The sequence below is a fragment of the Melanostigma gelatinosum genome (assembly GCF_949748355.1).
Source record: "Melanostigma gelatinosum genome assembly, chromosome: 1".
NCBI classification, from domain to species: Eukaryota; Metazoa; Chordata; class Actinopteri; order Perciformes; family Zoarcidae; genus Melanostigma; species Melanostigma gelatinosum.
In genome coordinates, this window is record NC_136634.1 from 19,816,378 (window position 1) to 19,838,486 (window position 22,109).

General features: G+C 41.9%; 1 pseudogene across 1 annotated transcript in view; it reads right to left on the bottom strand.

The window, feature by feature from the left end:
* LOC306781537 (cytochrome b-c1 complex subunit Rieske, mitochondrial-like) overlaps window positions 1-22,109 on the bottom strand; it is a 64,902-nt pseudogene that overhangs the window by 21,703 nt on the left and 21,090 nt on the right. The window lies entirely within an intron of this gene.

A 22,109-nucleotide genomic window follows, 5' to 3' on the forward strand; every position in this document is an offset into this window, starting at 1 on the left:
GTTAAATGTATCAGTCTGGTGCACTCTGAGACCAACATCAAGAACATGAACATAATTCAGGCTGAAAGTAACGCAGTTTAAACTGACAAATGCAGGAAGGACAGCTGGCAAGAAATCACTAACTGTGTCATTCTGTAAATTAACCCATTTATAATATCACTGCTTCATCTATAACGCGATAGATCTGACTATAATAACACGTGTATTCACGTTCATGTTGTACTTTGTGTATTCTTATTCTTTCAGCTGAGACCCAGCGATGTGAAACAGACTTTTGGGCAAATAAATAAATATATATATGAATATAATTCTAAGCAGTGAGGAAGTTTCCTTCCATGATTTAAAATCACCCACACCAAACATTAAAGTAGCCGGAGACTGTAAGACACGACTCAAGAAGCCGGCACGCGTCAGTGAATGTGTGATGAGAGAATATTTACACATTTATTTTCTATTTACTCCAAAGTCTGTTTCGCACCACTGAGGCTACAGCTGAAAGAACAAGGCTAAAATATTGTCATACACGCCATGAAAACACATCTGCAACACATTCATTTACCATAATACACACATGTACTTATAGTCAGATCTATCATGCTCTAAATGAAGCAGTGATGTCATCAATCTGTTAATTTACGATTTCACACATGCAGTCTGAGATTTATTGCCAGCTGTCTTTTTTTGCATTTGTCAGTTTAAACTGTGTGATTATGTAACATTCATTAATGGTCCACGTACCGAGCTCTGATTGGTCAGTGTGTATTTGAATAAAAGGAATTAAATCACACGTTGCTGAGGGAGCAGAGGGGCAGAAAACGATCAGAAGGCAATTCATTGGTGATATTTTGTCTTCAATACATAAATGTTGGAAAACAATCACTTGAGTCGTCTCGTTCCACGACCCACAACTGTTACATATGGACCAGATGGAAGGTAACTGAAGATAGGAGTAATGATATACTATTTTATTAGTTTAAGGGCTTTTATTTGGTTACCCACCAAGTTGCAGCGAAACCGGATGTTCCTCGTAGAACCTGTCTCGATGGACTTTTATCTGTTCACCTTTTTTTTGGATGTTTTTCCTCTGACTCATCTCCCGAGTGAAAACCACACCCATTAATGCATTGCTGGTGAAATCCAGGGAACTGCCATTACATGTGAGGAGAACTGAGTTAGCACTATCACACTGGATTAGAATTCAGGGTGGACTTAACGGAAACACAGCAGCGACTGTCCTGTACAATGGTTGGGAGTACTCGACATTCTCTGGTAAAAGCTTTGGATGGGAAGTTAACAGGAAAGTGAAACAGTTCAAATTTGATACCATACAACATAGTCCAGCATATTAGTAGCAACATTGCTCCATGGATATTTCCACAACCCAAGGTAAATCTGGAGATATTAGAGAAGAGAAGAGAATGGACTGAGACGAATGTAAACATCGGATACTTGGTTCAAGATTTACTGAATAAAAGATATTCTAATTCTGGAAATATCTTTACAGATGGATCTAAACGCTCAGATAACTGGTTATCAGTGTACACAGCCGAACTGACAGCAGTAATCATCAGTCTTCAGTGGGTGGAGGAGGTCAAACCAATGAAAGTACTTTTGTGTTCACATTCTGCAGCTGCAATACAAAGTATACAATCCGGTCAAACAGTACGAGAGGATCTTTTAACTAAAGTTTATACATCATTACTGAACTCACAACATTTAGGAATAGATGTACATCTCTGTTGGGCACCGGCTCATGTTGGAATAGAGGGAAATGAGGTTGCAGATAAACTTGAGAAAAGAGCGTCAAACAAAAATGATATTTTAGAAATTTGTTTTGGGAGGTCAGAAGCAAAATCAGTAATACAGCACGGAATTATTACATCTTGGCAGGAAATTTGGAATAATGACAATAAGGATATAAATTACAACAAAATACAGACGTCAGTCAGATTGAGAAGTGATGGAAGTAAAAGTAGAAAAGAAGATGTTACTTTCAGATTGAGGTTCGGACATACAGGACTCAATGACACGTTATACACATCATGAAAAAGACAGAGTGGGATAAATGTGAGATATGCAACTGTAAAGAAACTGTTGAACATGTTGTTGAACATGATAGAGTGGAAGAAGTTCAGGGTGGAAAGAGAAAGACTGAAGAACAGAGTGGTAGATACAGGAAGGGAGTGGAGCATCAAAGGACTGTTAGAGACAGGGGACAAACTAGTTCAGCTTAAAAGGGCTTTATTTAATATTTTGAATGGAACGGGTTCAATATCCAGAATATAACGTCTATATTTTTTTATTTTGTTATTTAAATTATTTAAATTAATTTTATTTTAAATGTTAAGTTTCTTTTTCTTCTTTTACTTTATTTATAAATAACACTGTTATTGTGTAATGATAACTGTCATAAAATCATGATGTTACACACTCCGGTCCAGTAGGTGGCGCCTTAAACGTTGGTTTGTAGTCCGCCATTAAAGTGAAAGAAGAAGAGGAAGAAGAAGAAGAAGAAGAAGAGGAGGACTCATCTCAAAATGTCTAAACTAGAAATGCTGAGATCTTTAGTCAACCAGCGACTAACTGCGGCTGGTGAAGAGATATTTGGTCTGTTTGAAAGAACGATAGCAGAGTACGAGGAGGAACTCTCTCGTTCAAAAGAGGAGAATAAACGACAACGGGAGCTTCTGGACGCTGTTTTCAACCCGGAAGTCCGGATACAAAGAGCACGTGGGTTCACTTCATTTATTCTCTCAGTTCTCAAACACTGTTCATGCTCCGGCTGATAACTTATAATGTAGTTTGGAGTGAGACTCGGTTGCAATTTGTCGTTTTCTTCTTCTCCTGATAATACCTGTAAACGTGTCGCTTTTCGGCGAAATAAACCGTTTTTAATCAAAATATGTCATCCACGTGAGTAGTCTACATTCGTAGTTTTTTTTTTGTGTGTGTGGGGGGGGGTCAGCCGATCAGCCGGTCAGCGTTTCTCAGATTGGAGTGAGACGAGGAGAAAAGGTGATGTTGTGATCGTCGCAATAAAACGTATTTGATGCGACGTATCGAGTCTTGGCCAATCAGCGTTAAGATGTCTGCAGCGTCTTCATTTCCCTCCGTTACAGTTAAAGTTCCGTTACAGTTCAGACTTGTTGGGTTAAGTCAGTGGTTCTCAAACTTTTTCTGTCACGCCCCACTTTGGACGAAGAAAAATGTTCATGCTCCACCGCCCCAACAAAATTGGCACAAAATGCTCCATGTTGAACTTTTATTGAAAGAACAACATTTTGTGACTCCTCCATCTGTGCGTTTTCAAAAAATAGAATAAAGAAAATTGCAATCACTTTCAAGTAAACCAGATTGCTCCATCAGACAAAAACAAATACAATGTGCAATCGCTTTGTTAGAACAATGCAAATAAACTTCTATATGTGCAAAAAGAACGAATATTTGGCAAAAAATAGCTTATTGTCGCTGCAATTAGCCTGTTTCGCACTGAATACATTTTTAAGATAATAACAATAAAGTGCAGCCTGTGCAAAACTAAGTTAAATGTGTAAGTGTTGGGAAAATGTATCGGCTAATTTTAAGTGCCTAATCACCCCAATCAATCAGATGATATGTCTTTAAATGTGCCTGCTGGCAGTATGCTGAATGAAATGCATCATCGAATGAGATCTATAACGAAAATAATTATCTCAACTCTTTCAGAATAAGTAGACAAAACAAGCCCAAAGAGTATCTAATTGATACGAATTAATATGAGGATATATGTACTGTATGCACGTATGTATCATGTAGCCTACTATATATGTGTATATACCTGTCTGTGTAGATTACCATATAGAACTAGGAGTTTGAATGTGTGTGTGTGAATCTGTGTATGGGCGGATCAATATGTATGTCATATTATTCATAATCAGAAATTCAATCAATTGAAGCAGTGAAAATAAATAGTGTGTGATTCTCTCTCTTCTTATCATGAGTCCACCTTAATCATTTTCTGCAATAATGATATGCTGGTGTACTTATAACACTCCTATAATTATGAGTGCTTTAACCCCCATGTATGCAACCAGCCATCAAGAGGACATGGGCGCAAGTACAAACGAAGTACAAACACATTATTCAGAATGGTGAGTCAACACAATATGTGCCATGGTAATGTATTGAACACATACGTTTATTAAGCGCCAAATAAACTTTGCGCACGGCATGCAGCGGCTTTCCCGATGTTCTCCGCATCGCCGACACTGTACAACAATGTACCACTCGCAAAAAAGCTCAAGGCTGCATCCAGTCTGTGAGACAGTCAGTGCTCGGCAGCGGCGTGTGGTGTTCAATGTATGGCTCGAGAAGGTCTTGTAAGGCAAGGCAAGTTTATTTGTATAGCACATTTCAACAACAAGGTAATTCAAAGTGCTTCACATAAAACCATTAAAAGCATCAAAACATAAGGCAAAAGAAAAGGAAATTTAAAAACAATTAAGAACATTCATTAAAACATTAAAAAACAGTACAAGAAATAAAATGCAGTAGTAAAATGCAGAAATGCAGGAAATTGATTAATATATGAATTGAATGTGGTTCAATTAAAGGCAGCAGCAAACAGAAAAGTCTTCAATCTTGATTTAAATGAGCTGAGGGTCTCAGCAGACCTGCAGCTTTCTGGGACTTTGTTCCAGATATGTGGAGCAGAAAAACTGAACGCTGCTTCTCCATGTTTAGTTCTGACTCTGGGAACAGAAAGTAGACCGGTCCCAGACGACCTGAGGGGTCGGGATGGTTCATAAGGTAGCAGCAGATCGGAGATGTATTTTGGCCCTAAACCATTCAGTGCTTTGTAAACCAACAGCAGGATTTTAAAGTCAATTCTTTGTTGGACAGGAAGCCAGTGCAAAGACCTCAGAACTGGAGTGATGTGGTCCACCCTCCTGGTCTTAGTGAGGACTCGAGCTGCAGCGTTCTGAATCAGCTGCAGCTTTCTGACGGACTTTTTACAGAGACCTGTAAACACACCGTTACAGTAGTCCAGTCTGCTGAAGATAAATGCGTGGACAAGTTTTTCCAAATCCTGTTGAGACATAAGTCCTCTAATCCTTGATATATTCTTCAGGTGATAGTAGGCTGATTTTGTAATTGTCTTGATATGGCTGTTCAGGTTGAGGTCTGAATCCATAACTACACCTAGATTTCTGGCTTGGTTTGTGGGTTTTAACATCAGTGACTGAAGCTGAGCGGTGATTTTCAATTGTTCGTCCTTGGTACCGAAAACAATTACTTCTGTTTTATCTTTGTTTAATTGAAGAAAATTCTGGCACATCCAGTTGTTGATTTGTTCAATGCAGTTACCCATCCCTTGTATGGGATTATAGTCCCCTGGTGACATGGTTATGTAGATTTGTGTGTCGTCTGCATAATTATGATAACACACTTTGTTGTTTTCCATAATCTGAGCTAGTGGAAGCATGTAGATGTTGAACAGAAGAGGCCCCAGTATTGAACCTTGGGGAACACCACATGTCATTTTAGTCAGCTCTGATGTGTAATCAGCTACAGACACAAAGTATTCTCGGCCTTTCAAGTAGGATTCAAACCAGTTAAGTGCTGTGCCAGAGAGTCCCACCCAGATTTTTAGTCTTTCTAGGAGTATGGCATGGTCGACCGTGTCGAATGCAGCACTGAGATCTAGTAAGACTAAGACTGAACTTCTGCCATTGTCTATGTTTAAGTGGATGTCGTTGAAAACCTTAACAAGAGCAGTTTCAGTGCTGTGGTGCTGTCGAAAGCCTGACTGGAAAACATCAAAGCAGTTATTTACGGTCAAGAAGTTGGTCAGCTGTTGGAAAACCGCTTTTTCAATTATTTTACTCAAAAATGGGAGGTTTGATATTGGCCCATAATTTTTCATCGTTGCGGAGTCTAAACTAGCCTTCTTTAGGAGCGGTTTAATAACTGCAGTTTTTAGGGCTTGTGGGAAGACACCTGAGAGAAGGGATGTGTTTACAATTTGTAAAAGATCAGTGGTCATGCAGTTTGAAATATTTTTGAAAAAGTGTGTTGGTAGAATATCCAAGCAGCAGGAGGATGACTTCAGATGTATAATGTCTTCTAGGCTTCTACGGTCGATTGAATGAAATTGTGTCATGATATTTGAATGGATGTTATTCAGAGATCGGGACAACACATATCCTGTGGTTGATGTGGAGGCACTGACTGCTTGTCTAATTTTCTGAATTTTGTCAGTAAAAAAGGAGGCAAATTGATTGCATGCCCAGGTGGATTGGAGTTCAGCAGCTACCGACACTGGAGGGTTTGTTAGCCTGTCGACGGTAGCAAATAAGGCGCGTGTGTTGTTCTTGTTTTTGGTTATGATGTCAGAGAAGAATGACTGCCTTGCATTTCTAAGTTCCAAATTATATTTGCGAAGTCTCTCTTTGTAGATGTCACAGTGAACCTGGAGATTAGTTTTTCGCCACCTGCGCTCAGCTTTCCGACACTCTCGTTTCTCTATTTTGACCAACGTAGCATTTCTCCAAGGAGATCTTTGCTTACCCGAGACAACCTTCACTTTAGTGGGTGCAATGGCATCAATAATATTTTTAACTTTAAAATTGAAGCCATCTACAAGCTCATTGACTGAGAGGCAAGAGAGGGCTGGTGTGGAGGAGAACTTCTGAATAAATAGTTCACTGGTGTTTTCAGAGATGTAACGCTTTGTCACAACCTTGGTTTGGACATTTGTGTGCAAGGAGATTGCACTCTCAAAGAAAACACAGAAATGATCAGAGAGTGCAACATCAGTCACAGCAACCTTGGAAATGTTTACACCTTTGGTGATGATTAGGTCCAGAGTGTGCCCCTTGTTGTGGGTGGGTCCTGTCACATGCTGAGTCAGATCATAGTTATCAAGGACACCACATAATTCTATAGACTCTCTGTCCTGGGGATTATCAACATGGATATTAAAATCACCAACAATAACAACACAGTCAAAATCAATACAGATTACAGACAGCAGTTCAGTAAACTCATCAAAGAAGGTTGCACAGTATTTAGGCGGTCTGTAAATGTTTAGGCATAAAGCTTGAGTGGAATTCAGAGCCACATATTCAAAAGAACTAAAATGACCAAAGGACATCTGCTTGCATTGAAGAGAATCATTAAATAAAATAGCAACTCCACCTCCTTTCTTATGCGCTCTTGTTTCGCTCATGAAACTGAAGTTGGGAGGTGTTGATTCAATAAGAACAGCTGCACTGTTATCTTGATTTAACCAAGTTTCAGTTAAAAACAAAATGTCCAGTTTGTGCTGAACAATAAAATCATTGATTAAAAATGTTTTTCCTGACAGAGACCTGACATTTAATAAAGCTAAGTTTAATGTGGTTAAAGCTTTCTTTGCCCAATTTATTTGGACAGGCTGACGAGGAATGTATGCTAAGTTTGATAAGTTAGCATGTTTACTATTGTTTCTTCGCAGCCTCACCTTTCTTTTTCTATAAACTTGCAAGACAGGAATTGAAACGGCTCGCTGCATACAGGGCCCCGACTTTTCCTGGAGAGAGTCATTGGTATCATTAGCCTTGTAGCCTGGACCCAGAAGATATCAATTATTTCCGTTATCATGTAGGGGAGACAGAAGATGGTTGTGGAACCGTCGAGGAGTGTGGCGAGGAGTGTGTTTGGTCCCAGCAATGACCAGCTCTTTCATGTGGTCAGTGAACTCCAGGTGGGGGGAGGATGGGGAGAGTGTGAGAGAGGAAAGGGACCTGGATGGAATTTGGGGGGTGGAAGTAGGTGCTGGGGAGGGAGGTAAAGACTCCTCGTCTAGGAAGGGTGGGGAAAGTGGGAGATCGGAGGCGAAGGCGGTCCCTGATGATGAGGTTGGAGACTCCTCCTTTTGGCTGTCGTTAGGCGGGGGCATCCTTCCCGTAAGGTCTCCATGGCGATGCTGTGTGGTTATCTCTTGTTTAGACTCCTCTTGTATCTTGTCCTTGGCAGTAGGGACAGACGGGTGACGCAGGGAGAAAAACAGGTTAGAGGTAAACAGTTTAACCCCTGACGTGTTCAGGCAAACTCCATGCGCTGTAAAAAGATGTCTGCGCTCCCAGAAAAGGTAGAAATTGTTGATCAAATGTACTGAATGGTCAGCACATGCAGTTGACAGCCATCTGTTCAGTGCAAACAGCCTGCTGAATCCTTCATCTCCTCCTCTGACTGGTGGGAGAGGGCCACTGATAAACACCTCAGCCTTGACAGAGCTGACTGTGTTTAACAGATCAATAAAGTCTCGCTTCAGAACTTCAGACTGTTGTTTCACAATATCACAGCTTCCTGTATGCACGATGATGTTTTTCGCTGTGGGATAGTCCGCCACGATGTCCAGGAATTTGTCTCTCATGTCAGAGACCATATCTTTCGGAAAGCAGAGTATTTTGGTGTTCTTGCTGCACAGTTTTCTGACATCTTTTACAGCATAGTCACCAACAATCAGAGTCTCAGGCCCAGTCACTAGCTTTGCCTGCGGCCTTTTCTCACATTTACTCTCAGTTCTTACCCTGCTTTGAGGAGATAGCTGCTTATCCAGGTCATCAGATGGAGATTTATGATCCTGCGACAATGGAGCAAATCTGTTTTGAAGTTGTAGGCTTGGTTGTTGTGGAGGTATTTTGCTGGTTTTACTTCCCTTAGCTGTCCTTGGCTTTGTCCGTCTGGGTGCAGGGGTTGAGGAGGAGTTCTGCCCGTGTGCTAGAGCAGGCCAGTCAGTTGCATAAGATTCATGATCTGCTCTCTCCTCCTGTTTCTTGGTAGGCCTGGTTATGCTAGTTAGCTGTGTCTTAGCTTGCATTTGTCCAATGTTTTGAGTCCATGGTAGAGTGGTATCATTCCCACACAGTCCATTTACTTCCGCGTTTACTTCTAGTCGGTAGATTTTTGTTTCCAAGACTGCAATCTTCTGTAGGAGTTTGTAGTAGTCGTCCGTGGAGAAGGGAGGCATCTTGCTGCTACTTAGCTTTAGCTTAGCTGCTAGTTAGCATTAGCTAACAATCCAAATAGCTCGACGACTTTCTGGATTTGTCTTCACTCAAATGTTGAAGAGTGATATATGTGATATATCTGGCAAGATATGTGATATATCTGGCAAATTGAAGCAAGAAAATGCAAGAAAATGCAAGCAGAGGCAAGCAGAGGCAAGAGCAAGCAGCAAAGCAAATAAATGATTTCTTGTTGGCAGAATCGATAGCGCTCGTATAGGAAGTCATCATGATGTGATAACGGATCTTGGCGATGTGGAAGAACTCTCGCCCTATAAAACACTAATATCCTCCTTCATCAGTGGATCTCTGAGGAAGGGAGCTGGACATTAATGCAAGAGAGGCTTCTTAGTTTGCTCAGCTGGTTTTAAGGATCACCGTGTGTCTCACTTTACATGCATTTCTGGAACTCCCGTATATCCCCCAGTATATGCGCAAGCGGATTAGACTACTGTATATGACAGGAGCTGCCATTTTTTCTGGGGGAGTGACCCAGGACCTTTGCTGACCTCACCAGAAAATAACTCAGCACCATCTAGTGGACTGAAAAAGTAATTTATTTGATTTTTCTAAAAAGAAAAATAATTTTATTTTTTTTTATATAGTTTATATAATAAAAGATCGATACTAGGCATCCATGTATCGATACAATATCGCCACGCAAAATATCGCGATACTATGCTGTATCGATTTTTTTTTCCCACCCCTACTTTACAGTAACAGTCAAAGTTAATATGAAGCCATACAGTAACAGGGTTAAATGAAAGCTAATCACTTCATTTTGTGTAGGCGATGGTTCTCGCTACTGTAGAAATATGACAACAGTATTTACAGGCATTAAATGTGCACCGGTAAGTATTGTGAGGAATTTAAGTTTGAAAGCGCTCCTAGCGATGGATATTATGTGTTACAATATGTTTACTTGTAGAGGGTTTAAACTAAAGGGAGAGTTACTGAATTTGTTGTGCATTGTGAGAGAAACCAGAGAATTTATGACACCGCCATGAAGTCGGAGAGAGGGGGATGTTGCTGACGAGTTTCTGAGCACAGCCTTCAAGAAGGGGGGTGAATTGGTCAAGGAAGTGGCCGACTGAAGTCCGACGGGTTCAGCCAATCACTGAGCTGATCGATGGGTTTATGCTGCGTTCACACCGGTCGCGTTTATTTTTTGACGCGCGTCGAGATTACATCCAAAGTCTATGCACAGACGCGATGAGACTGGCGCACCGCGATTTTGCGATGGCGCGTTGGACGCGTTATTGCAGTGCGGTGGACGCGTTCGACGCCGCAAAATCGCCAATGCGCGAGTTGAAATTTTTCAACTTCTGCGAAATAATCGCGTGACGCTGTGGCGCGATAGCCTATCAGCGTTGAGTTGCTCCCCCTGTCATCACTGACTTCCTGCCGTTGTTGAATCAGGAAATAAATCCTGTAGCCGTCTGTGTTCACCCAGAGCTCTACGATACCTCATATCAACAGAGACCGGACCAAACTATGTGTATGCATGTGTGTGTGTAAACCATACGGTACAAACAATGAATAGACGCTGCCGTATTTACGTCTACGTGACGTTATTGAGTGCTGGTGGAGCTGCTACGATGTTAGCATAGCCTAGCACCGATCCATCAGAGCGCCATTGAGAAGACAAGTAGCCTACAAATCGGTATCATTACGAAGTTATTTCGGAGTCCCTTTTTGTCGGTTTATTGCCGTTGAATCACAGCCAAATCAGTTTATTCTGTGTTCCTACAGCTGTAGTAAACAGCGACTGGTGGCTTGCTAGACACAGTGAATACAGCTCGATACAATTCACGGAGCTCCTCTGAACAATATTATGAACCAGACATGACGCCGTTTGGCATTCCGACGTTTGAGGGACTTCCACAACACGTACAAAGCAGCAATTGTCCTTATTCCTTTCATGGTTGATAGCGGAAAGAAATGACGGCCAGGTGAACGGCTTCCAGGACGATAAACCACGCCCCCTCTCCGGCACGGAGCGATTTTGCGGCGTTTGGTGTGAACACGACCGGCGGTGCGTTGGACGTGTTTTTGCGATGCGTTGGACGCGATTTTGCAGTGCGTCAAAAAATCAATGCGACCGGTGTGAACGCAGCATAAGGCAGTGGTTCTCAAACTGTTTCTGTCGCGCTCCACTTTGGAGGAAGAAAAATGTTCATGCCCCAACAAAATTGTAACAAAATGGTCTTTGTTGAACATTTATTGAAATAACATTTTGTGACGCCTCCATCTGTGCTTTTTCAAATAATAGAACAAAGAAAATTGCAATCACTTAAGTAAACCAGATTGCTCCATCATACAAAAACAAATAAAATGTGCAATCACTTTGTTAGAACAATGCAAATAAAGTTATATCTGTGCAAAAAAGAACTACAATTTGGCAAAAAATAGCTTATTGCAATTGGCTGCAATTAACCCGTTTTGCACTAAACATCTTTTCAAGATAATAAAGTGCAACCTGTGAAAAACTAAACAAAACAAGTTTCATACTGTCCGCAGCTAGTTTTCAGACATAAAACACAGACTGGTCTCTCCTCATCTCCTAACGCGTCCACTGTGAAACCCAGAGCAAGATAGGCGTCGTGTTCGTGTTCGTCTCGGATGCATCGCTTGCGGTTGCTTTTCTGTTCCCGCCTGCCAAATGTCTGTACATTTGGAACACTAAGCCGCACATGTGAGTCGCCAAGGATCATGGCCGTCGTGCATGCGCAAGCGTAACCTGTTAACGGCGTAACGTAAACATTTACACGAAAGTACAGGCATTTCACCATGTATTTATGAATTACTTTTTTTTTTTTTAATACAAAAATTCTGCATTTTCCCCTGCGCCCCACCTGTAATACCACCGCGCCTTTTGATTTAAACTTCAACCAGCTGATTCGGCCCTGCTTAATGATGGAAGTAATGTTGCACGGTGTACCGATACTAAAAAGGTACCGCGGTACCAGTACGTTAAAAACGATACGATTCTGCATATTTTTAGTATCGATACTTCATTAAAATAGCACGCGATCAGAGCGCACTCGCAGCTCCGCTCCCTGTCATGCTGCCTGCAGGAATTGACTGCAAGGGGGCGGGCTGCCCAGCGCGCTCACACAGCAGCAGGCAGCGCGCGCACTCACAGCGAGTGATCACAGGGGAGACATGGCGAGTGCAGGAGCTTTTCCCGACCGTCCTCTGCTTGCTGAAAAACAAGATGCCAGAAGTAGCTTCTGGAAATACTTTGGCTACATTGCAGATAGTGAAGGAAAGCCCACTGACCTGCAGAGACCCGTTTGCAAAAAGTGTTTGAAAGCCACACAAACAAAGGGAGCCAACACGTCTAACATGTAACATTCTGCTGTAGGCTAATAGTAATATTTGTTAAGTGTTCAAAAAGCTGGGCAGGAACAAGCTGGTAAAAAAGGGAACCGTACAGATGTTTTATTTATTACTATTATAGATAACTATACCAGTATCGTATTTCTTATTTGTGGGATTTGATCGAATTCTGGTATCGTATCGGTATCGTGATACTTATGGCAGGTATCGTATCGAAGTCATAATTTTGGTATCGTGACAACCCTAGATCAGGGGTGCCCAATACGTTGATCGCGATCGACCGGTCGATCGCGGAGGTAGTGCGAGTAGATCGCATGCCATTGAAAAAAAGTTAGACGTCCTCATGGCATTTGCCACTTGATTTTCGAACACACGGGTCACCACGTATGCGCGGTCAACCGCGCGAGCTACTGCAAAACTCCGGCGAGCTAATTAGTCAGCCTTCCAATTTATTTCCACTAAAGAAGCTACATCTGCAGCGCCATGATTTGGGAAACGTCCAAAACCTTGCGTCAGAACTGGAGACGCAACGGAAGGCGTGTGCGTAACTTGACAGTGCGCGCTACACAGAGCAGATTGACAAGTGTCTGTCAGGGTTTGACAAACGCTTACCCAGACTTTGCTTTACTCGAGCCAGTTGCTACACTTATGTGCTGCACATTTCGGGAAGATATTGAGGTTGATTCACTCGCATCAAAAATTGCAACATTGTTTCACCTGAACTCGTCTGGAGTGGAGGATGAGATTTTGACACTGCAGCTGAAGTCCAGGGCTCATGGACAGTTTTCTCACAGAGGAAAAGTACCCAAACATGAGGAAATGTGATCCCTTTTTGACTGAATTATTCAGCTCTACTCATTTATGTGAGTCAGCCTTTTCATACATGAAGAACATTAAGTCCATACACCGTTCCACCATGACTGATGATCATTTGAAGTCTGCTTGAGGCGGATACCAGCAGCTACTGTCAGGACTATGCAACTCTGGCCAATCCCATTCAGTGCAAGTCATCAGAGTAAGGGAACGACCAAAAATATACAGAATATATGTATATATATATATAAATAGATATTCAGCATTTTTAATGTAGGTAGATCATTTTGACTTGGTCATTTTAAAAGTAGCTCGCAAGCCGAAAAAGTGTGGGCACCCCTGCCCTAGATGGAAGAAAGAGAGCATGGGGGGGGGGGGGGCTTTTTCTTTTACCTTTTGTTTGAGAAATTCTGAACACAACAGTATTATGTGTGTGTGTGTTAATTTGCAATAGTGTTGCGTTGTGTAGCAACCTGCAGGAACAGCACCTTCCCCATCCCTGAGACTCCAGGACTCCCACACACAATGTGGCCCAACCCTGGCTTGTGTGTGGGTGAAGATAATGCGTCCCTGTGCTGGACACGATCAAATAAAGTGGAAAGATACAGGGCTCACAAAACACTGAGAGGAGAGATGCGTATACGGAGCCCTGACTTTGTGTCTGTTGCTAGGGCTACTTAATCAATTCTTGTGTTTTGTGAAACCATAGATCTATGTTTTTGATGCTTGACTTAATACATTGTTAACACTTGTAGATTGTCTACCATCTTCTGTTCATCGAATATAATTCTCCTGGGGGAACACCCCCCCCCCCCCCTAGATGACAGGAAATATTTCAACTTAAAGTACAAGTTTGTTCTCTTTGATAACACCACATGGATTTGGCAGCTTAAAATGGTTCATATGCTCATGGTCACATAAGTTGATTACATTCTTGTGTTATCTGGTTCTGTTGATACTCTGGAAGTGTATGTCCAGGAGACTATTTGCTCAATTCTAAAATGTCTTTGTAACGCCTCTGTGTGTGTTTACTGTTTTCCTGCAGACGTCCAGCAGCTGTTGTTGGTTAAAGAAGAGGTTCCCTCTGAGCAGCAGGAGTGGAGCTCCAGTCTGGACCAGGAGGACCCAGAGCCCTCACACATTAAAGAAGAACAGGGGGACCCAGAGCCCCCACATATTAAAGAAGAACAGGAGGACCCAGAGCCCCCACATATTAAAGAAGAACAGGAGGACCCAGAGCCCCCACATATTAAAGAAGAACAGGAGGACCCAGAGCCCCCACATATTAAAGAAGAACAGGAGGAACTCTGCACCAGTCAGGAAGGAGAGCAGCTTCAAGGTCTGGAGGAGGCTGATGTCAAGTTCTCATTCACTCCTGTGAAGAGTGAAGATGAAGAAGAGGAAGCTCAGTCCTCACAGCTTCATCAAAGACAAACTAAACAGATGGGAACAGAAGCTGATGGAAAGGACTGTGGAGGACCAGAACCAGACAGGAACTTGGATCCAGATAGACATCCAGAACCAGATACTGATGAGAAGACTGGAGAATCTTCTGACACTGATGAGGGTGGTGATTGGAAGAAGACCAGACAACCTCAGTCAGGTTTAAACTATGTGAAACCTGATGAAGTCCGTGTCAGTGATTCAAGATGTAGCGCTGGTGAGAAACGTTTTAGATGCTCTGAGTGTGAGAAAACATTTGGCAAGAGACAGACTCTGAAGATACACATGAGAATCCACACAGGAGAAAAACCTTTCAGCTGCTCAGTCTGTAAGAAATCTTTTAACGTTCGTTCAACTTTACAGACACACATGAGAACCCACACAGGAGAAAAACCTTTCAGCTGCTCAGTCTGTAAGAAATCTTTTAACCAGCGTTCAACTTTACAGACACACATGAGAACCCACACAGGAGAAAAACCTTTCAGCTGCTCAGTCTGTAAGAAATCTTTTAACGTTCGTTCAACTTTACAGACACACATGAGAACCCACACAGGAGAAAATCCTTTCAGCTGCTCAGTCTGTAAGAAATCTTTTAACAGTCGTTCACATTTACAGAGACACATGAGAACCCACACAGGAGAAAAACCTTTCAGCTGCTCAGTCTGTAAGAAATCTTTTAACAGTCGTTCAGATTTACAGATACACATGAGAACCCACACAGGAGCAAAACCTTTCAGCTGCTCAGTCTGTAAGAAATCTTTTAACCAGCGTTCAAATTTACAGAAGCACATGAGAACCCACACAGGAGAAAAACCTTTCAGCTGCTCAGTCTGTAAGAAATCTTTTAGCGTTCGTTCAACTTTACAGAAGCACATGAGAACCCACACAGGAGAAAAACCTTTCAGCTGCTCAGTCTGTAAGAAATCTTTTAACGTTCGTTCAACTTTACAGACACACATGAGAACCCACACAGGAGAAAAACCTTTCAGCTGCTCAGTCTGTAAGAAATCTTTTAGCGTTCGTTCAACTTTACAGAAGCACATGAGAACCCACACAGGAGAAAAACCTTTCAGCTGCTCAGTCTGTAAGAAATCTTTTAACCGGCATTCAACTTTACAGAGACACATGAGAACCCACACAGGAGAAAAACCTTTCAGCTGCTCAGTCTGTAAGAAATCTTTTAACGATCGTTCACATTTACAGAGACACATGAGAATCCACACAGGAGAAAAACCTTTCAGCTGATCAGTTTGCTGTCATAGATTTGTGCGCAACAGAAAGCTAAAGGCACACATGAGAACCCACACAGGAAACAATCCCCTTTAGCTGTTCTGGTTGCAGTAAAGTTTCCGTTTGTGGTAAAAGCTTTCAGCACGAGTCACCTCTGAAGTTACACATGATTAACCGCGGTTCAACTCCACTGATTTCAATGTTTCAATACAAAAAGTTATGCACTGAATGAGCGCCAACTGTACAGTTTGAAATAGTTTTGATGATTATATTGATGATTGATTTGATGGCAGCGTCGGAAATACACGACGGCAAAGGGCAAAACTGCCCCTAAGATATATCATTTTGCCCCTGATATCACTAGGACAGGGGCAAAAAATGCCCCCGAACTTTCTAAACGAATAAAAAAAAATGGAGTACTTCTTAATCAGACCTGCGACTGCGGTCAACTCAGCAGGCGCTTAAATTTTAGTGCACCTATATCCTGAAATTCACGGTAAACTCATTCAAACGGCGCAGATCAGGAGCGAGCGAAGGACTTTGAAAGTTAACGGAAAGATTAACATGAGACAACATCCGATTTCTTCCGACGAACATCCGGTTTTCAGAATAAGATGCCAACAAAGTATACATATTGCATAATGGAAATTAGATTAAATGAATTATATTCACATTAAGTATAAAACATGCTACCTGCATCTCGTGAGTTAAAGGTAAAATACACCTAAGTTGTGCGTAAAGTGTCTTTATTCTTTGATTTGAGGGTTGCTGGAAATGAATAAAACCTGACTGACAGTCAATTGAGATATTTTACGAAGTAAAAACTCTGAACTGAATTTGTACCTTCAAATGGCACATTTCTTTTAATTTTTAAGGTGCTATAAAAATGGTTTTCTCAAATTCCACACAATGACTAATATATAAGTTCAGGACAAAAATGGGTAATATCACAATATTTGAGGTGCTACAAAAATATTTTTTCTCAATAATTCCATACAATGACTGATGTATATGTAATCAAGGCATCGTTGACTTAATAATTGTTAACAGTTAAACATTTAATAATAACAATAAATAACCACAAAGAAATAAGAATGAAATTGAATATGATTGTCTGATTTATGTTTGTTTTTTGTTTGTAGATTTCCTACCCTGTTTGATGGTAATGTAGGTTTAAGACGATGGTTTTACCTGCATCTGTGCACAGTATATTGTATTTCAATGATTTCATCAAGAAAAAGAAAAAGGTTTGTGTATTTCACTGGTTCATGCAGTTGTACATAGCACACTTTGTTCGTCAGGATTAAATCCATCAGTGACTGGAGTGTGACTCAATAGTTCTTTATCTTACTTGGCAGTTTGCACTCTTTGCTGCTGCCATTACTGGTATACAATTGTCATCTTGTCTGACACACACATAAAAAGGTCCTTTAGAAAAAGCAATCTACACATTCTTTGGAGTCACAAACCAACAACATCCTGATCTCGATCTATAGTTCCTTCCAGTTGATTAACAGGCAGAAACATTCCTGAATGTGTTCACAACTTGTCGATACTTTTTTAGATTGCCGGTGGCTTTTCTTGATCGTACCATCATCTTATCCTCATCATTGTGCTCCCCAGGCCTCTTGTTCATGTGTATGAGCACTTTTACCAGCTCAACTTTAGGTCACCATGAAACAGGCCCCACCTTTGACTTTATCACACAGCTCCAACACAATATATCAGGATTGGTGCGGCAGCAAAGGGGTTGGACCTGATCACACCCGGCCCGCATTCCTTTGCTTCCATTTTCTGTGAAGCACTCTTTAACTTTTTGTGTCACATAATGCTGTTTGGAAAATACTAAAAATAGTGCGGAATGAAAGAAATCCATGGAGATTAAAACAATAAATAAAATGTCAGTGAATCAAAAGACATCAAGCTAAGTGATGCAGATCAATCAAAGAAAAACAACTCACTCTTTTCCAAGGGAAAAGACAATAGCTCAATCATAGAGTTGGAAATATGTCTTTAACAGTAAATGCACACATTTTATGTCACTCACATGGAGCCATCTAAAAAATACATATTACAGGGAGGAACTGAGACAGCGCTCCAGTATTTATCCCACTATGACTACGTCCTCAGTGAACTCATAGAAGGGAACCTCTAGGTTTAGAGGAGCAGGTCCCTTTTTTTTATCCTTCCTGAAGCATCGTAGTGGGAGCCATGGCACGGATCAGTAGTAGCCTCCGAAGTATCCGGCGTTGGCGATGGGCACACAACCCAGATGGGTGCACACACCGAGGACGATGACCCAGCGGGGGTTAATCACTGTCCTTGTCATGCTGGGGGTCACGGAGCTCCGCCAGATTCACACCCTCCTCTGCTGCGATTTCCTTCTCTGTGCGGCGATGGACAAGAATTTTGACAGACCGCTCCAACAACAGAACAGGTAGGTATATGGCACAACTAGGGAGCAGTACACCTCCCTTGATCGCCGAGCCACCAGCGTCAGGCGTCAGCGTCAGTCACAACCCGCCCAGACAAACCCAGACAAGTTTGCATGGGCAAACTACGGCCAGTCACTCGCACCAGCCCCTCTAGAGGGCCGGTTCGTATTGCACCCCCTCCTTACTCTCTCTGCATCAGGGATATCTCACCCTGCAGCCTCTTTTCCCCAATCTGCACTTCCAACCCTCGCACATGCATGCCAGCATCTTTTCCTCTTCCCTCGCTCCTGCCTTTCCGTTCAACACAACACAGGCTATCGATCACCGGTAACCACATGGACCTCGCCCGATTATCGAGCCATCCACACGCAATCCCCACATCTCCTGGGAATTGCTAACCAAGCTCGGCCGCTGCACTCAAACAACCACTCCCAACCTGCGCAGACATCACCAGGCTCCACCTAATTCCCAGCCTGGACTACTCCACAAAGTACATAAGAATCGATCACGCCACGTTCCCCATCCGCCTCGCAGGCGAAGATGCCGGTCACCTAAGGCAGACATCACCAGCACCTCCAAACTTTTTTATTTTATGCGGACAAAAATCTTAAATTTGTACTGACTCCAAAGGCCCACTGCTCTGTTTCTGTATGACCTACAGGTTGTCTGACACTTTTGATGCATATAGTCAGAGTGGGCCCCGGGACACTTTGTACTTGAAAAGTTGGGCCCCGAGGTCAAAAAGGTTAAGAACCCCTGCTCTAAGACACTGACCGCTCCACTTTCTGTCCGTTATTTGGTGCCGAGCAGGCAGCGCTCAGTGGATTTGTATTGGTGTGTCAGCTCAAAACAGCTGCTTGTTGACGAGAGTGGGGACACCGAACCAAACCCTAAATGTGTCCTAAACCAAAACAATGAGCTTAAAGAGGCTTAAATGTTCTGCAGAGCTGCAAAGTAAAGTGATGAATCTTTGTATCCGCCTCTCTGGAGGCTTAATTTTCACAATAAGGAACAAACATCTGTAGTCCTCTCATTCAATATAAATATAAAAGAAACATTCCTACACTACAATTTCTCTGTCAAATAACAGTAAAGTGCTGGCAGCAGAGACGCCAGCAATGTACTGTAATTCTACAGTATTCATACCGTGAAATGACTTAACAGCATATTACTGTAAAATTATAATGCAGTGTAGTTCTGTATTTTTTTCAATTTCTGTATTTTTTTCTGTATTTTTTATGTCATTTTGAGACATAAATAACCTTATTATGAAATGACCACATGGTCAAGTATATTTTTGTATACTGCTGTGACTTCAATAAATGAAAAGTACTGAGTGTTTTCTCTTTTTCTCAAGTGAACTTATAGAAAGGAAAAAGTATATGGTCCTGGCCAAGGGGACAGCAGAACGTAATATAAATCAAAAACAGCTGATAAATGCATTTTACAGGACAGGTGGCAACATTAAGGCCCATCATGATGATTTAGTCTGAATCTACTGCATGTTCATCATATGGCCGACATAACCTCACTGATAATTATATCATTGTTTATAGTAACTGAGGTTAGCTTTAGTTTAAAGCAGTGGTCCCCAACCACCGGTACCGGGCCGCACAGGAAGAATAAATATTATATTATTTCCGTTTTATTGATTATCAGAGTCTGAAGGAAGTTTTATTTTGAAAAATGACCGGATTCTCTCGCAATTTCATCCGCCTGTGCCTCTTGACATGTCAAGACGCTTTGTCTCGGTCACAACTCTGCTGGTGTTTTGGATTAAAATCGAGGCTGAATATCCTGAGATCGCCACTAAAGCACTGAAAACCCTGCTTCCATTTCCAACATCATCTTTGTGAAGCGGGATGTTCTGCAGTGACAGCAATCAAAACAAAATGGCGGAGTAGAGTGGACATCAAGAACAGACTTCGGGTGTCATTGTCTCCCATTACCCCCAGATGGGGTAATGGGAGACTAATGGGAGGGCTGCCACCGATTCAGCAATGTTAAAAGGATCATTTGTGGAGTTACTTGCAACAGCTTAAACTTTTGTTGTGACTTGTTGCATGTATGATTTTAAATATCTGCAAAGCAACAGACAAAATAATTTTTTTTAATATACAGTGTTGTATCATTACTGCTAATGGGTCATAATGTGTGGAGTTTTGTGAAAACTGCCATGGAAAACATGCTGAACACTGGACTAGCAAATAGTGAATTCATAGAATAGAACGGAATAGAATAGAATGCTGGATGGAACTGGAACACAGCTGAGTTCTGGGATTAGAATGTTGAGGTGTCATCTTGTGGATGAAGCCCAGTGCTCCACAGAGGACAGCTCTGAGGGAAGCCACAGGCAAAACCACTCCTCAAAATTTCTTGTAAAGTATTTTATTTTATTTTATATGACTGGTCAGACTCCCTGTTGAGGTGAAGGTCTGTCATCTGGCAAATTGGCAGATGAACTTGCAAGCTTTTCAACCTCACTTCAGGCTTCCGGTGTGTCCGATGTCGGCTGCTGTGGTAATATACCCTCACCAAACTCCTGTCGTGTAAACCAGGAGCATATCTGACCTGTAACTTTGGATTCAGAATAGACTTTGACTGCTACCACTTTTCATAATTTGGCTCACGATGTTTGGTGCCACTATTATAATTGAAGGATTACCAAATCCCTCCTTGAATATCAAATTGTTAGCATTGATTATTTACTGAGAGTAAAGTACAGTAAAACTTAGAGAGCTTTGCTTAGAGGAGGGATATTTTGAAATATAGTATTTATAATCATACAGTTGTAAAATAATGAACTAACTGTGTAAAATGTTGGCATTTACTCTAACCTCCTACATTAGGACAGTGTTTTCATGCTGTCATTCACTCACTCTCTGTGCTTTCTCTCCTCACAAGTTTCTATGGATCATTGTTATATCTGGACACTGGTCTTGCCTCTAACGTAGTTGTGACACATGCAAGAGTAACTTCCCTGGTTGCCCTGATCGTGACAGTGAGCGTGTACTGTCGGGGAGAGGCAGTCACGTATCTCCTGAGTGAGATTCCTGAACGGTGACATGTCGCCGTGTTGGGCTGCTGTTTCAGTAGTATCAAACAAGGGGATGGCCAGTCTTCAAATCATGTGCCAACATGCGTTTGGGTACTTCCGGTGTCCGATGTACAATGATGGGGTAATATACTCTCACCAAACTCCTGTCGTGTGAACCAGCAGCATATCTGACCTGTAGCATTGGATTCAGAATAGATTTTGTCCGTTACCACTTTTCGTAATTTGGCTCAGGACGTTTGGTGCCACTATAATAATTTAAGGATTACCAAATCCCTCCTTGAATATCAAATTGTTCGTATTGATTATTTACTGAGGGTCAAGTACAGTAAAACGTATAGAGCTTTGCTCAGAGGAGTGATATTTTGAAATAATTAATTTACAACTGTATGACTATAAATACTATAACTACCGGTATGTAAAGTTTGAGGATTTACTCTGACTTCCTACATTAGGACAGTCTTTGTATGCTCTCATTCACTCCCTCATCTCTCTGACTCTCGCTCTCTGGCTCCTACTCTATCAGCTGACAGTGGGCGATTTCGCCACGGCCTCCCTCAGCCAATCATATATTTCCTGTCAAACTTTAAAGACCTGTTCTCTTCTGTGCAGTCAGCTGTCATTTCAGTATGAACCGATGTGACCCTCCTCCCCATTCATCATTACATCTGGTGTTCAAGGTTTCTTCCACTGAGGGCAGTCCCACTCCACATGCCATCATCTATCTTCAACCTGCCCCTACTGTCTTCAACAACTCTA